Source organism: Macaca nemestrina, chromosome 12, assembly GCF_043159975.1.
Source record: "Macaca nemestrina isolate mMacNem1 chromosome 12, mMacNem.hap1, whole genome shotgun sequence".
NCBI classification, from domain to species: Eukaryota; Metazoa; Chordata; class Mammalia; order Primates; family Cercopithecidae; genus Macaca; species Macaca nemestrina.
Genome location: NC_092136.1, coordinates 54728721 through 54742241, shown reverse-complemented (window position 1 = coordinate 54742241; position 13521 = coordinate 54728721). Strand labels below are relative to the sequence as shown.

The window sequence follows — 13521 nt, the reverse complement described above, 5'->3', positions numbered from 1 at the left end:
GAAGTGAATCTTTTATAGACAATGTATGTAAGATATGTTCTTTTAAATCCACTCTGACAATCTGTATTTTTTGTTTGATGTAGTTTGACTGCATTCACATTTAATGTAATTACTGATATGTTGGAATTTAAATCTACTATTTTGTTTTCTGCTTGTTTTTGCCATCTTTCATTTTTCTGTTTTCTTTTCCCTGCCTTCTTGTAGGCTACTTGAATGTTTTTTAGAATTTCATTTTGATATATCTACAGTGTTGTTTAGTGTATCTCTTTGGTTGCTTTTTTGGTGGTTGCCAAATGTAAGTACTACATTATATATACATAACTCTCACCGTCTACTGGTGCCATTATTTATCACTTTGAGTAATGTGTAGAAACCTTACCTCCCTTTATGTTTCTTTACCTCTTCCCATTTATAATAAAATTGTCTTAAATATTTCATCTACATATATTTAGAACCACTTCAAATTTAGAACATTTATAATTTTTGCTTCAACTCTCAGGCATATTTTAGAAAACTCAAGAGGAGAAAGATACTCTATTGTACTTATGTATATTTGTACTTATCGTGTCCCTTTTTTCATTCTGTTGTTCTAGAATTCCTCTTTTTATTATTTCCTTTCTGTTTAGAGAAGATTCTTGGCCAGGAATGGTGGCTCAGGCCTATAATCCCAGTACTTTGGGAGACTGAGGCAGGAGGATCACGAGAGCCCAGGATTTCAAGATGAGCTCAGGCAACACGGCAAGACCCAGTCTCTATAAAAAAGAAAAACCCTTTAGTTATTCCTCGAGGATAGATCTGCTGGTGACAGACTCTCTTAGTTTTCCTCTACCTGAAAATGTCTTGATTTCCTTTTCATCCCTGTAGAATATTTTTAACACATAAAAAATTCTGGGATGATAATTGTTTTCTAAAATCAGCACTTAAAATAATGTTGTGCCACTTTCTTTCATCCTCCATAGTTTTGAATGACAAATCTGTTATCATTTAAATTGCTTTTCTCATATATGTAAGATGTTATTTCTCTCTTGCTATTTTCAAACAATTTTTTGTCTTTAGCTTTTAGAATTTTAATTATAGTATATCTTGTTGTAAATTTTTTTGGGTTTATCCTGTTTGGGGTTCACTCAGCTTCTTGAGTCTGTAAGTTTACATCTTTTGCCAAATCTGGGAAGTTTTCAGCCATTATTTCTTTGAATATTTTTTCATGCCTCTACTTTTTTAGTCTCCTTCTGAGACTCCAATGGCATGAATGTTAGATGTTTTGTCATAGTTTCACAAGCTCTTAAAGGTTTTTCATATTTTTTCAGTCTATTTTCTGTCTATTGTTCAGATTGGATAATTTCTATTGTTCTGTCCTCTACTTCACTAATTGCTTCCCTCTGTCCATTCTGCTGTTGAAGCCATCCACTGAGATTTTTATTTTAGGTATTGTACTTTTTAGTTCTCAGATTTTCATTTGGTTCTTCTTTATATCTTCTATATCCTTCCTGACACATTTTATTTCTTTGTTAAGGGCTTTCCAATTTTTTTCATCAAGCATGTTAGTAATTTCTCATTAAAGCACTAAAAAATTCACTGCTGCTTTAAGGTCTTTGTAAGATAATTCTAACATTTCTTCCATCTTGGGGTTGGCATCTTTGGATTATATTTTTCGTTAAGTTTGAGATTTTCTGGTTCTTGATATGACAAGATATTTTCAACAGAAACTTGGACTTTAAAAAATTATGTTATAAGGCTCTAAATCTAACTCAAATCTTCTGTTTAAATTCAATCCCTTCTGGGGAAGGAACTGTTGCCTTGTTACTGCAAGGTGGAAGTAAAAGTATAGGTTTCCTACTTAGCCTCTGTTGACACCCTATGGGGTGACCTTGTTGCTGCTGGGCTATGGTGAAAATCTTTGTTCTCCACTAGCCCTCCTCTGACACCACTCCAGTGAGTAGTGGAAAGATGCCTTATTACTGTTGGGTAAGGGTGAATGTCCAGAATCCCAGTGTGGTCTCCACTGGCATTGCAGGAGGGAGAAGTAGCTGGCCTCATTACCGTCCAGCAGGGACATAAGTCCCAGCTCCCTCCTTGTCTTTTGATATCATCATGCCTGGATGTTAGGGTGCTGTAATGATTAATTTTAGTGTCAACTCATCTTGGCTAAAGGATGCCCATATAGCTGGTAAAGCATTATTTCTGGGTGTATCTGTAAGGGCATTTCCAGAAAAAACTACTATTTAAATTGGTAGACTACACAAAGAAGATCTGCCTTCACCAATGTGAGCAGGTATCATCCAGTCCGTTGAAGGCCTAAATAGAACAGAAAAACGAGGAGGCACTATTTTCTCTCTTTCTTCTTGAGTTGGGGCATCCATCTTCTCCTGAGCTTGGACACCAGAGCTCCTGATTCTCAGGCCTTTGGACTTGGATTGAATCATACCACCAGCTTTCCTGGTTCCCCAGCTTACAGATGACAGATTGTGTGACTTCTCAGCCTCCTTAATTGTGTGAGCCAAAAAATATCTACATGTTTTAAGTCTATTGGTTCTGTTTCTCTGGAGAACCCTGACTAGTATGGGTTCCTTCTTACAATCTCACATGAATGAAGTCTAGGCTCCCCTCTCAACATTTGCTGGCATGGGTGGGGATGAGGCCACAGATTGTCACATGTGGTGTTTGGTTGGAGTGGAGAGGTTATTGTTTAAAAGTTTTCTGTGTTACTAGGATGCTCCTTTTTTGATCCTTTATCTAGAAAGAATAGCCTTTTTTATTGAAGCTTTTTTTTTTTTTTCCGGTCTGCACCTCTTGGCATTTTTAGATTGCTCACTTCTTTAGCTCCATGTCTAGGACATATGAAACAAAAATAAAACCCAGGGAACTTATCACCATGTAATTCCTTGGTTCCAAAGTCTCTACTGATCTGCCTACTTCTCTCTGTCTGTCAGACTTTTCTTTTTTTAAAAAAAATATAACATCAAGGTTTTTAATTACACATAGCAGGAGAAATAGGAGAAAATATGTTTACTATATCTCCCCGCAAGTCAAAGCCCTCCTCTATGGGGAGAGATTTTGGATCCAGAAGACATCAGTGGAAGGTCCCAACTCAAGTGAATAATGGTTGCCTCTGCCATGAAGCATTCACTGAATACTTCCCTATGAATGCCAGTCATGGGACACTCCAATTACCTCACACATCTGTAGTTCAGATACTGGCCTCTCGGCTTGCTTTGGGGATTGGCATTGTATCCTCTGCATGGAAGAAAATTTTCAACTGCAAGAGCAGAAGAACTTTCTAATATTAGCTACTCTCCATTCCCTGGAGAATGTGAACTCTCCATGCTTGGAAATGTTTAAGTAGGGGCTGAAACTCCTGGGTTAGGAAGGAGATGGCACTTGACAACTTCTGAGGCCTTTATCTTAGTTCTAAGATTGTGAAACTTCGAATTTACTTGCTCTTTCTTGAATGAACTCCCAGGGGGCAGAGTAAATTTTCCCCTTGTCTCCTTCAGGTCCTCATGCTAGGCTTTGCACACACAATGTTCAGTTTGTATCACTAACAAAGTAATATCTGAGTGGCTGCATAACTGAGGTTGTGAATCCTGAATACAGGATCTAGCTGTATGCATTCAAACTAGCTAGACTGAAACACATGGTGGGTAGGTTAACAGAGTTGGCTGATACTCAGATTACGTTGTAGGCTTGCAGAAGTCTATTGATGCCAAACTCTCCATCGCACCAGCACTGTGTTTTACAAAATGCTTAGTCAGTGCTAGCAAAGATGGGCTGACTTAAAACTCACAGCACAGCAAATATCCTTAGAGCCTGTGTAAGCATTAACTTGCCTTGCCACTTTATCCTTGGCTCGGAACAGTTGGTTTCTCCTGGATCTCCTTATAGCATTAGAGCCAGTAGATATCTAGGACTCAGATTAAAAAATTTAGAAGTCCATTATATAGGGAAGAGAATCAGCTGATAGAGGGAGCTAGATCAGCATTTTTCTTCAGAGTTATGTGCAGACATCAGCTAATTAAATTAACCCATTAGGAAGAGAACATTGAAGAATCCTTTCAAGAGCATGGTGCTCATCTGGAGGAAAGAGCGTTTTATGACTAGAAGAGGAATTCAGAGATCTCTGGGGGAAAGTGTCTCTTCAAAATGATTTCTTCAAAAGAAATAGAGAACCTACTATGTTCCAGGCACTTTCATATCAGTTATCTCAGTTAAGTCTCATGGCAACTGGGTGAGTTAGGAGACAGACTTAGAAAGGTTAAGGAATTTCTCTGAAGTTACATAGCTGGCAACTAGCAGAGCTGTGATTTATACCTTGGTTTGTCTGATTCCAAAGTTTATGCTTCATCATGCCATCATTTTGGCTCTGCTAGGAGAAGAGGCCCAAAGGTGGAATTTCTTAGAATAGGAATATATTCCAAGGCATAGGAAGATATAAAAAAGAAAAATGATTCTAAAACATTGGGTTTGTGAAAAAAGTATTTAAAAATTTAAAAAGAAAATCAGTGTGTATTTTTTAGATTTATGTATTTATTGCTTTTTAGTCATCATTTCTTCTTGCTTTCTATACCTATTTGTGATCATTTTCTTTGCATGAATGATGCTCTTTAGTGAACGTGTCAGCCAAGGTCCAGTCAGGAGAAAGAAATCACACATTAATTTGAGCAGGGAAAGTTTAATACAAAGAATAATTAACTATAATGGGGGAATGCAGTAACAAGGGATTGGCGGTAAGTAGTAAAGAGAACTTTAAGAGGAATAGCAGCTATAGAGAGCAGTCACCACTCCTATGGCTGAGATAGAGCATCCAAGGAATGAGTTCCACAGGGCTGAGACCCAGACCTTGTTGGTAAAAAGCATGATTGTGGCTCACTGGCAGAAAAATTGCTGTGGTTCTACACTGGAAGAACTTGCTAAAAATATGTCCTCTAGTTTGCCAGGGAAAACTATTCATCAGGAGCTATCGCCAGAGGTTCTTCACCATGAAACTACCAAAGGGAATAGTTGGATGAAGCTGTTGTCTGCTGGGTGATGCTGATTGCCATGCACTGGAGGAGGCTGGTGCTGGGCTTACTCACAGAGCTTTCTGGGAGGTCAGGAATTGGAGTCAGGAAGGAAAATCCCTATATCCCGCAATATCCCTCCAGTACATTCTATTGACCATAACATGATACCAGCTTAACGTGATGCCAGGTGGCAAAGAAAAAATATTTAAATAACTTCTCTCTACCTTTACCTGGCCTCAAGTGATCCTCCCACCTGGACCTCTCAAACTGCTGGGATTACAGGCATGAACCACTGTGCCTGGCCAAACTTAAGCTATCTCACAAAACTCCTGTATAGGGGTATACAGGAGCAGAGCAGGAGGACAAATTTGTACCTGAGAGACAATAAATTGATAGCTGGCATATTGAGGGTCTTCTGATAACACCTGTCTCTAAAAATTTCACCCCCAGTCTTGATGAGTGAAATTTTGCTAGGTGTACAATTTATTTTTTTCTCAGCATATGAAGACTTCCTTCCATTGTCTTTAGGTTGTTATTTGTCTTTTTTTCCTGGTTCTTTTAAAGACAACTTCCTTGCCTTTGCTGTTTTGCAGATGTACTGTGATATGTCTAAGAATGGATTTTTTTTTTTTTTTTTTTTTTTTTTTTTTTAGATGGAGTGTCACTCTTTTGCCCAGGCTGGAGTACAGTGGGCACAGTCTTGGCTCACTGCAACCTTTATCTCCTGGATTTAAGTGACTCTCATGCCTTAGCCTCCAGAGTAGCTGAAATTACAGGTGTATGCCACCACGCCTGGTTAATTTTTTGGTATTTTTAGTAGAGACGGGGTTTCACCATGTTGGTCAGGCTAGTCTCGAATTCCTGACCTCAGATGATCCACTTGCCCTGGCCTCCGAAAGTCCTGAGATTACAGGTGGGAGCCACAGCACCCGGCCCTTGTCTAGGGAAATTTTTTTTTTTTTTTTTTTGAGACAGAGTTTTGCTCTTGTTGCCCAGGCTGGAGTACAATGGCGTGATCTCTGCTCCCCTTCCTGGGTTCAACCGATTTTCCTGCCTCAGCCTCCCAAGTAGCTGGGATTACAGGCATATGGCACCATGCCTGGCTAAGTTTCTATTTTTAGTAGAGACAGATTTCTTCATGTTGGTGAGAGCGGTCTCCAATTCCTGACCTCAGGTAATCTGCCCACCTTGGCCTCCCAAAGTGCTGGGATTACAGGCATGAGCTACTGCGCCCAGCCTAGGGATGGATTTTTAAAAAAATTATTCTGCCTGGAATTCACTTAATCTGAAGATTAATGTCTTTTTAGTGTCAGAAAAATCTCAACCATTCATTCTTCCAATATTTCTCCTCTACATCTCTCTCTTCTTCTTTTGAAACTTTGGTTAGATGTAAGTTAGACCTTCTCACTGTAGTCTCGATGTCTCTTGACCTCTCTTTCATACTTGCAAAAATATGTTTTAATTCTATGTTGCATTTTTGGGTATTTACCTTGGAGTTGACAAAATCTCTCTCTTTAGGTATATCTAATAAGGTTACCTCCATTCATTGGCTTTTGATTTCAACTATTAGATTTTTTGTTTGTAGATGGTATCTTTGATTCTTTTTTCAAATTTCTTTGGTCATGTTTATAGTTTACTATTGATTTCTCATTTTTGTTGCTAAACATATCAAACATTTTATATTTTATGTCAGATAATTCTAATATCTGAAGTCTTTATGGGTACGATGAGGCTGGTGCTATTTCTGCTGGCTTTTGCTCACGGTATCATGTTTCCTTGTGTGTTAGGCTTTTTTGAGTATGAACACACATCTTTTTTAATTTTATAGGAATTATTTGAGGCCTGAGTTGGAAATGAGTTTCTCTAGAAATAATTTGTGTTTGTTTCCAGTAGCCTCCTGGGGCACTACTAAACTGGAACCATTTCGAGCTTAAGGTTTTATGGACAATCTGGGTAATATCAGTTTGAGCTTCAAATCCCCACTATGGCCTGAGTTTGTAGTTGCAATTCTCAGATATTTTTGTTCTGTCCACCTAGCAGCCGGGTTCCGAGGTAGTCAACTTTCTTTGCTCTTCCGTCTTGTGGGAGGGTGGGCTGTTGTTTCAACTTCAGCCTTACATTGAGAATATAGCACTTTGAGTTCCTAGCTTTATGCACGGGTGGTGGTTCTCCTATTAGACTTCCCACTTTAGATGGGCCATAGTCTGTGTCTCTTGTTTTCTATAAACTGCTAGGTCGTGAATCCTGAAGCTCATAGTCATCTGAGTTTGGCAAATGCCCTCAAAGGAAAGCTGATTTCAACATTCTCTCTAGGCTTTCTACCTTTACTTAGTTTTTGGCCTCTGAAAATTGTTTACTTTCTTCTTAACTCAATTTTTTCCCATACTTTAGGGTAGTTGGAGGGTTTGTCAGAATACCTACTTTGCTATGTACCAGAAATAGTAGTTTGATCTAGTCTACATATAATGCCACATTTAGTTCTCATGATAATCTTGGGATTATTAACTCAATCATTTGTCCCAGGAAATGGAGACTTATAGAAGTTACATAGCTAGCAAATGGCAGAGCAGTAGTGGAACTTAAATCTACCTCTTCTGGCTCCACTTCACCCTTCGTTCTCTCTACCACACTACTCTGGTTCCTTGGTTTTTCTGTCTTTATTTAATGCAAATTCCAGGACTCCTTGGGATTTGGGCTATTCCTAAAGCCCAGAAGTGCATTAAGAATTCTAGAGGCTGGCCAGGCACAGTGGCTCACACCTGTAATCCCAGCATTTCAGGAGGCTGAGGTGGGAGGATTGCCTGAACACGGGAATTTGAAACCAGCTTGGGCAACATAGGGATACCTCGTCTCTAAAAAAAACAAAAACAAAACAAAACAAAAAAAAAAAAAAAAAGAAAAGAAAAGAAAAGAAAGAAAGAAAAGAAAATGAGGTGGGAGGATCACTTGAGCCCTGGGGGGTCAAGACTGCAATGAACCATGGTTGTACCACTGCATTCTCTTCTGGGTGACAGAGAAAGACCTTGCCTTAAACAAACAAACAAACAAACGAAAAAAGCATATGTTTATTGCAGTACTATTCTCAATAGTAAAGACTTGGAACCGACCCATGGAATACTATGCAACCACAAAAAAGGATGAGTTCATGTCCTTTGCAGGGACATGGATGAAGCTGGAAACCATCATTCTCAGCAAACTAACACAGTAACCGAAAACCAAACATCACATGTTCTCACTCATAAGTGGGAGTTGAACTGTGAGAACACATGGACACAGGGAGGGGAACGTCACACACCAGGGCCTGTCAGGGGGTGAGGGACTAGGAGAGGGGTAGCATTAGGAGAAATACCTAATGTAGGTATTGATAGGTGCAGCAATCCACCATGACACATGTATACCTATGTAACAAACCTGCACGTTCTGCACAGAACTTAAAGTATAATTTACAAAAACAAAAACAAAAACAACAGCAACAAAAACAACAAAACAAACAAACAAACAAACAAAACAGGAATTCTAGAAGAGTATTGCTTTAATTTTCCTCTCACTTGGGGACATAGTACAGCTTCTCCTGAGGATTCTATTCAAGTGGAAGATCCAGCTAAGACTGGCCAGACTGACTAAGTAGAGTGCCATGATTGTAGCCCATGTGTTCCTGGAGATCTGTAGGGAATTAGGGAGTGAAGTCTCATCTTCAGGCATTTTCTGCTTCATGTGGCATATAGAATGTACTTGTACTTGTAGAGTCCCTTTGGGAATAATGTACTCTCTAGGAGCAGTCCCCCTCTCTGTCAAGGCTTCTCTTTCTTTCTTTTCTTTTCTTTTCTTTTCTTTTCTTTTCTTTTCTTTTCTTTTCTTTTCTTTTCTTTTCTTTTCTTTTCTTTTCTTTTCTTTTCTTTTCTTTTCTTTTCTTTTCTTTTCTTCTTTCTTTCTTTCTTTCTTTCTTTCTTTCTTTCTTTCTTTCTTTCTTTCTTTCTTTCTTTCTTTCTTTCTTTCTTTCTTTCTTTCTTTCTTTCTTTCTTTCTTTCTTTTCTTTCTCCCTTTCTCCCTTTCTCCCTTTCTTTTTCTTTCTTATGTAGTCCTCCCTGCCCTGTCTCTTACCAGAGACTTCAGGATAAACTTCAGGGATTGAGTGCTGGTGTCAAATAAACTTCAACATGGGAAACATCAGAAGAATACATTCTGCACTTCTTCCAGACTTGGAAAGAACTGGGGCCAATTAAAAGTGAACTTTTAAGAGAAATGAACATCTTGCCTGCCAGGTTTCAGCTGAATGTCACTGCAATTGCCTAAATTATAACTATCAGAAAAAATTCATTCTAATTATGGAAATGTCATTAGGAGGAGTTCCTTCTGCCTGGAACCAGCTTACAGGATGATTACCATCCACCCCCTACCTCTACCCCATCTCTCAACAGCAGTTCTATGTTTCAGAAGGAGAAAAGGCAATGTATTAGAGTGAAAAGAAAATTTATACCATACAGGATCTGGATTTGGATCCTAACTCATTATTTATTGGCTAAGTGACCTTGGGCAAAGCAATTTACTTCTCTCATCCTCAGTTTCCATATTTAAAATGAGGATATTAATATTCACTCCACGAGGTTGTTGTAAAGATTAAACAATAAGAGATGGCATATACTAAAGTATGCAGCACCTAGCCTGGCACGTATTGGATTGCTCACTGGAGTGGGTCAGGGTGGAGGGACAAGGATAATTGTTAGGAGACTGGGGAGAGAGCTCTGATACCACTCACTTAGATGCTACTCTTTGGTGCCTGCAGGGATGGATGGCAAACTCCATGCAGGAGGAGATGAAGACAAAGACCTGGATCTTCCCATGGAATCTTGGGGCTTTCTCCTTCTTCCTCCTGAAAGATTTCCATTTCATGATCTTGGTAATATCTGTTAATAGTTGGACTTCATGAGGGGTAGCAGTGTTTCTCTGCTATTGCAGAGTATCCTATGCCCCATAGTTTGGATCAATCTTTTCCAACAGGTGGACCTTGGACCCTGATAATTGGGAAATGAGAATTTATTGCAAAGAGTTCCATGGATCCGTACACTCAGCAAGCATTGCCTATAAACGAGTATATTTTGAAATTATATATTCACTTTTATTTCAAATGTATATAGATGCTCTTTTGAACAAGAAAATACTTAAGACTAGTAGTTGCTTCAGGGATGTATTTTGGAATTCTGTTTTCTCAGTCAACGAATACTAAAAGCACAACTACTTGTGTGATCGTGGGCCTGAGAATGTTTTGTATTTCATGTGAAAGGTTATAAATGCCCAGGGGTCTGATGAAGGACTTACATTTTGGTGAGCTAACATCCCTCTCTGCTCTCTGTGCTCTTCCATTTCCTCAACCTACCAGGCAGGTGTTGAGGAAGGTGACATTACTACATGCCAAGAGGCATCTTTCTGAAAGACACCTAAGTCCCAGCTATGCTACTAGCTGTTTATCTGCACCCATGGAGGGCTCATTAGCTGGGTTTTAAGTGCTTGGGCCATTATTTGTAATCTTTTCTCCCTACTCTCTTTGTGGGCTCCTAGGGTATTTTATTTGCCCCCAGGGTTCTGAAATTTCCCTTCTATGTATGCTTTAGAATGATTGACTGTATTAGTCTGTTTTTGTGCCACAATAAAGGAATACCTGAGACTAGGTCATTTATAAAGGAAAGAGGTTTAATTGGCTCATGGTTCTGCAGGCTGTACAGGAAGCATGGCACTGGCATCTGCTTAGCTTCTGGTGAGGCCTCGGGGAGCTTTTACTCATGGTGGAAGATGAAGTAGGAGTATGTCACATGATAAGCACGAGAGCAAGAAAGAGAGAAGGGGTTAGCAACACACAACAGACTAAGAAAAAAATAATTAAAAAGAGAAAGAGAGAGAGACAGAAGGGGGAGGTCCCAGTCTCCCTTAAACAACCAGATGTCATGTGGACTGAGCGAGAACTCATCACCAAGGGGATGGTGCGCTAAACTATCCGCCCCCATGATCCAATCATCTCCCACCAGGCTCTACCTCCAACTCTGGGAATCACATTTCAACAAAGGATTTGGAAGGAACAAACATCCAAACCATATGAGTGACTACTTTTATCCACTGTGCTGGGTACTCAATAGGCCTTTTCATTCTAGAAACCCATGTCCTTCAGCTCCAGAATATTTTCTTGAACTTATTTTTAGTGTTTCTCTCTCTACCATTTTATCCTTTCTATGTCTAGAATTCCTATTTTTCAGTGACTGGATTGTCTGAGTTGATCTTTTATGTTTTTAAATCTTTTCTCTCCCTCATTTTCCATCTCCTTATCTGTTTGCTGTGCTTTCTGGATCATCTATTTTATTTTATCTTCCAGTTTTTGTATTGAATCTTTGATTTCTGCTCACAGGTTTCTGTTACTTTCTATGAGTGTTTTTTTTGTGTTGTCTTCTGAATATTGCTTTTTAATAGTATGCTGTTCTAATTTAATGAATTCAAAATCTTTAGATACTTCCCTAGGGTTAATAGCAATAGATATTTTGATGTTTTTTCCCTGTATAGTCTCTGTTTTTCCCAAATTGCTTTTCCCCATCTGCTTTCGTCTGTCTCTAGGCTACAGGGCAAGCCTCACACGTTTGGGGAGCCTCATCTGTGTGTTTATGGTTGGGATTCACCAACCCTAGGCCTCAGTGTAGGATATTTTTGCTGTGCTGCCATCCAGTACAATAGCCACTAGCCACATGGGGCTATTGAGTGCTTGAAATGTGGCCAGTGCAGCTAAGGAACTAAACTTTAAAATTTTTAAATTTTTATGTTTTGATTCCTTCTTTTGATCCATCCTACTTTTGTGTCCTCATGGTTTCCTGAGAGGAAGGTTGTGTCTGGCTCTGCCAGTGAGAGCCCCAGACCATTTCCAGCCTCTCCCCAGGATAAGCTCTCTTCTAGGCTGCAGACCTGATTCTGTTCCTTTCTCTTTAAAATCCTTCACCAGCTTTCAACATGTAAATAAAACACTCAAGCTCCTTAGCATGACAAAGATTCCCTATGGGGCTATCCCTTTGTACCTCCCTACTGTATCTGCTACTACTCTCCTCTCCAAATTCCATCTTCCATCATTCCAGGGACAGAGCAGCTCACCTTCAAGCTACCATTGACGCCTGTGCTTTGCCCGTGCCGTTCCCTCCACTTCCCATCTTCTCCGCTGGTCTAACTTCCCATCTAGCCTGAGCCTGGGTGTCCTGCCCACAATAGCAAGAGTGGCCAGTACATACAGCTTGTGACAGGCACTCTTCTGGACCCTTCTACATACTTCAGTTCACTGCTGCTGTCCTCATTTTGTATGTGAAGAAACAGAGGCACAGAGAGAGTCAATGACTCTCCCAAGTGAACCGACAAGTTGGAGTTTAAATCTAGAGTTGCTGGCTGTGTGTGTATGAAAGGTACCCTGAACTTTACCATACTATAGCGGCTGGCTCACCATTCTGTCACCCCCACGGCACTGGGAACTGTCTGAGGCTGGGGACCAGGTCTTTTTTTTTCTTCTTTTTAGAAATTTATATCATAAATGCCTAGCACAGGTCCTGGCATACAGTAGGTACTCAAAATATATTTGTTGAACAGACCTGCCATTCCCAATTGTCTAATTGTGGCCCCTCTGAACTTCTCTCCTGTGCATGCTACAGTCTCGTAGGCAAGGTTTTCTGGCCAATTCCATTTTCATGGTAGTTACTCAGAAAATCATGATTGTCGGTTCCTGTAGGTATTGAAAGGGGAAAAGGACCCATCAAAAGACATGGTGAGCAGCTTCCCAAGCATTTACTTAAACATGTTTTGTGTGCTTTTAGAATGGTAGTCATATTATTATTGTATTATTATTTTAAGAAATCCACTGGTTTAAATCATCACAGAGGCTTAAATGATGTGGAAAATTCTAATGATGTTCCTTTGATGAAAAGATTTTTTCCTCATACTTAGCATAATCTTCCTTTGAATTATGCCAGGAAATCTTAAAACCGTAGCTTGGTTTTTTTTTTTTTTTTTTCTCTCAGTGCAATTTTCCTCTTTTTGGATGCATGTCAATGAACCATAGGAAGGAAGGAGCTTTTTCCATGCATAATGGGGAGGCTCTGCAAGATGCAGCCTGAGTGCAGAAAGCCCCAAAGTTTGTGAGCTGGGGAGCTAGGGGTGCCTGGGAGAAAGCAAACTAGCCAGGGCACAGGCATAGCTTGGCAAAAGCTGTCCTGGCCTCAGAGCTTGGTTCTAGGGAGGACAGACCCTGGTACCACGAGGTTCGCCTGTAAGTGGTCCTATCCCAGGATATTGACGGAAGAATCAAGTCAGGATGGCTCTAGAGTTTTCATGTTGCAAGGCTTTAGGGGGCAACAACTTGGTTAAAACAAGATCAAAGCTGCTCTTGCAATACATATAGAACTAAGAAGAGTGTAATAGTTCATATCAAAGTTGGGGGGCAGTTGGCAGAGTGAAACTCTGATCATCCTATCTAAATAGCAACCCCCATTACTCCTTTCCTCTAGAC

At 39.8% G+C, this 13521-nt stretch overlaps 1 long non-coding RNA gene across 18 annotated transcripts in view; it reads left to right on the top strand.

Moving 5' to 3' along the window:
* LOC105488780 (uncharacterized) overlaps positions 1-13521 on the top strand; it is a 268377-nt gene that overhangs the window by 220693 nt on the left and 34163 nt on the right. For 16 of the 18 annotated variants that reach the window (XR_011610825.1, XR_011610831.1, XR_003019623.2 and 13 more), the window contains one exon: positions 9784-9897. The exons of the other annotated variants lie outside the window; for them this stretch is intronic. This is a non-coding gene — a long non-coding RNA (uncharacterized lncRNA). The remainder of the gene's footprint in view (positions 1-9783; positions 9898-13521) is intronic. 18 annotated transcript variants of the gene reach the window in all.